General features: G+C 39.1%; 1 long non-coding RNA gene across 1 annotated transcript; it reads right to left on the bottom strand.

Moving 5' to 3' along the window:
• Nucleotides 1-1,274: 1,274 nt before the first annotated feature.
• On the bottom strand, nucleotides 1,275-3,106 carry LOC137075912 (uncharacterized). The gene is made up of 2 exons (XR_010905116.1): nucleotides 2,886-3,106; nucleotides 1,275-1,564 (listed from the first exon to the last, which is right to left on the bottom strand). It is a non-coding gene; the product is annotated as an uncharacterized lncRNA (long non-coding RNA).
• Nucleotides 3,107-4,137: the final 1,031 nt, after the last annotated feature.

Raw genomic sequence — 4,137 nt, 5'->3', positions numbered from 1 at the left:
TGTGTGTACAAAAAAGGCGGGCGTACACTGTGCGAATTCGGACACTCGGAAGGTCGTGAGATATTGCAGACGCTACGAGTCATTTAATTTGATCATCGCATCAAATCAGCTGGTACACGGCACGACTGTTTGCACTGCGAGCCGGCCACGATCACACAAGTTTTCATGTAACACAGACACCGGAGCTTTCAATGTTGCTGCTATAGCTTTAGATACAAAAAATAAAGAAAAAAGATGTGAACATGATTTGTTGAAAAGCAGAGAACAGCCATTCCTTTTAACCAAAACAACCAGAGGGAGAGAGAAGAGTGCACGTGAGAGAAAGAAAGTGTGTGTGTGTGTGTGTGTGTGAACGCAGTATGTGGCAGCCACTGAGCTAATAATAGTCATAGATTTAGCGTATGTGACGTGCTTGTGCATGATTTGGCAATAGGGGATAGCCATATGCTGGTAAAAATCGGGCCGACTCCCCGAACTTTTTAAACATGTTTAAAAATTATCCTAAGGTCGGGAGGTGCTCTTAACGTGCTCGGCTCGTCTCGTATTTCCTCTCACACGGTGCGAGCCGCGACCATACGAGCATCCACGATGTCCACGCGATTTCTCCCGAGAAAAAAAAATCGTCTGCGAGTTCGTAAGACAGCAAAAATCGCACCGTGTACGCCCGCCTTAAGCGTGCAATCTCCCGATCCATTTTTAGCATTCAGATGGTATAATCAAACATATCTTGTGGCAGGGTCGGCCCTAGCTCTTTGGTTGCCCTAGGCGAGATGGAGTTTTGTATCTAACGTTACTCCAGTAAATAAATTAAAAAAAACAGAGTGAACCAACTTTTTATTTGCTTCTGACGCCCATGTAGAGAGCATTTGTACTTTTCATAACTAGCATGCATATGATACATTATCCACATTTATAACATAGGCTACTGGACTTTTGTTATTTAAATGACATCCATGTAGGTTATTGTAGATTATTGTCAGTGAAGTTGTGTTTGTAATACGTAGAAATACATTGAAAACTAGCAAGCGATAGCTTAGTGACAGCAATGCAACCTCCGATATTAGTTGACTATATTGATAATACTAAGTAAATTTATTTTGTTTGACAACTTATTGGCTGAGATAAGACGACTACCCTCTATAATGGGCTTTCTTTTGATCGTCTTCCTTTCTCTTTTTCCATCCCTGAGCATTTGATCAATCCTGACCAAGAATCCAACACCAGACTCCACTTAATCTACTGGTGATAATGATTTTAGAAGAATACAAAATAAATCAAATATAGCATTTTATTTGACAGGTAAAAATATATCACGCCAATTACACAATTATAGACCAATCAAGGAATAATAAATCATAACATCAATTGCTTAAAGAATAAGAGTTAGAAATGCATCTGACAGCAGAATAAAAGGTGGCGTCTTTGAGATCTTCTCTCCAGATTAGGGAGTCTAATTGTTTAATCAAGGGTGTTTTGATCTCATCGTCTGTCACTTAGAAGCAACAATATGAGACGGCGATTCCCTGCAACCTTGGTAGGATCTCCTCACTGTGACTCAGTATCCCTGGAAAGTAACAGACAAGATAGGTTCATATCAGTTTTAATTTGACTGACTCAATCCACACAGCACACAGACTGACTGTGCTGTGATAAATAATGGTCACATTGTGTCGGGCAGAGACGAGGATCTTCCCATTTATACTTTATTAAACAAAAGAAAAAAAGTAATCAAGAGGTAATAATAAGGCCACATCCACACGAACCCAGAACTTTCTCTATTCAATCTTTTTTCCCTCATCTGACCAGCAGCCATATCACCCAGTAGCCCAGGACGGGTTTCCCAATGAAGCTAAGCAGGACTAAGCCTGGTCAGTACTTGGATGGGAGACCAACTGGGAAAACTAGGAGCTGCTGGTAGAGGTGTTAGTGAGGCCAGCAGGGGGCACTCACCCTGTAGTTTGTGTGGGTCCTAACGCCCCAGTATAGGGATGGGGTCAGTGTACTGTCCAAAGAGCACCGTCCTTCAGATGAGATGTCTAACCGAGGTCATGACTCTCTGTGGTCATTAAAAATCCCATGGCACTTCTCGTAAAAGAGTAGGGTGTAACCAAATTCCCTCGATTGGCCCTTACCAATCATGGCCTCGCCATTCACTGAATTGGCTCTATCACCCTCTCTCCTCTCCACCTGTCGCTGGTGTATGGTGAGTGCACAGGCGCCGTTGTACTGTGGCTGCCGTCACATCATCCAAGTGGATGCTGCCTACTGGTGGTGGTTGAGGAGAGATCCCTCTCATAAGTGTAAAGCGCTTTGGATGTACAGTAGTACATATGAAAGTGCTATATAAATTCCTCATTCATTCCTTAATCTCAAGAAATATCTGCATACACACTAAACCACTGAAACTGACTGATGTAGTATACATCCCAGGCCAGTGTGAGCACTGTAATTCTGCCACAGAAATAATAATAATAGATTTTATTTATAATGCACTTTTCATTACACTAAAAACAGAGAAGAGTTGAAGATAGAAGGGATACAGCAATGGCAGGAAGTGAGGCAAAATCTTAAGATAAAATAATAATAAATAAATTTGCTACTTACCAATTTGTGTTTTATTAACATCTACACCAACTCGAAACTTACCCATACAATAATGCAAGTACAGTAATTTAATGACGCAATGCTGATGTGCACATGCCTAGTGCCCTGCAATTGAGTCCTCGTCTCATCCCTTGAATGTGACGTTTTCTTCCCATAATGGACTTACTGCAAAGGTCTACCATGACCTTTCCAACGTGATTGCACAATCACTGGAGCTCTGGAACACTTCAACAATCTAGCAGTAGGAAAAGGGATCTAGTTTATAATGAATACATCATTACCTGGTTTAGTGCCACACTGACCACGCTAGAGTCTCCGCTGCAGGTGGCTTTGCAGGCAAACACTGAGATAAAGATAGAGATGATGAACTGGAGGACGGAGAAAATCAGCAATACTGCAGGAATCCCAAGATTATATCCCTAAAAGAATATTCAACATGATCATTTGAGCGTAGTTTAACAAATAGTATCCCATCAACTATTGTAAGTGAATTTATTTATGAGTAAATGAACCAGGTAATGAGTAATTTGAGTAATGGACCAGGCTGGGAGTTTTTAAAAGCCTCAGGAATCTTTTGCAGGTATTTAGAGTTAATTAGTTGATTCAGATGATTAGGTTAATCGCTCGTTTAGAGAACCTTTTCATGATATGCTAATTTTTTGAGATATGGGTTTTCATGAGCTGTATGCCAAAATCATCAGTTTTAAAACAATAAAAGACCTGAAATATTTCAGTTGGTGTGCAATGAATCTAAAATATATGAAAGTAAAATTTGTATCATTACATTATGGAAAATAATGAACTTCATCACAATTTGTTTTATTTACACAGTACTTTCCGAGCTGTAATCTAAAGCATTACCTCACATTCGTTATGATTAAAATCATTTTCATTTAGTAAATAATTATATAATAGTCATATTTTAGTGATCAAAACAAATTTGAAGAGATAACATTAATATTGTATTGCAGTTTAGATTTTAATACCTGAACACTGAAACAGATGATATTAGTTCTACCATAATCATCGCCATAGTATGATAATAGCATTAATAGCATAATGACTCTAATTAACCCACTGATGTCTCATATGGACTACTGTGATGTTTTTATTCCCTTTCTGGACATTGACAGTATAGTGTGCATACACTTGCATACGCTCTCAGTCTAAATATAAAATATCTTAAACTGTGTGTGAAGATGAACGGAGGTCTTACGGGTGTGGAACGGCATTAGGGTGAGGAGTTAATGACAGACATTTCATTTTTGGGTGAACTAAACCTTTAAGGGATGGTAGTTCAGGGAGCTCTTGCCTAATGAGGTGAATATCTGAATCAGGTTTGTTGAATAAGGGAGACATACAACATGTGCAGCAGAGAGGTGGATCCACAGGACCAGGATTGAAAATCGCTGGAATTACTGTCCAAATGTACAATTTGTTATAGGTGTATTTTTTGTTGTTGTTTTTTTTAAATCACTTGTTTTAATGCATTTTTCCCTGTTTATTTAATTAAAATTTGTGGGGCTTTATTCA

This window comes from Pseudorasbora parva, chromosome 5 (genome assembly GCF_024679245.1).
Source record: "Pseudorasbora parva isolate DD20220531a chromosome 5, ASM2467924v1, whole genome shotgun sequence".
NCBI classification, from domain to species: domain Eukaryota; kingdom Metazoa; phylum Chordata; class Actinopteri; order Cypriniformes; family Gobionidae; genus Pseudorasbora; species Pseudorasbora parva.
The sequence above is the reverse complement of the archived record's forward strand: the minus strand, read 5'-3'. Positions and strand labels throughout refer to the sequence as shown.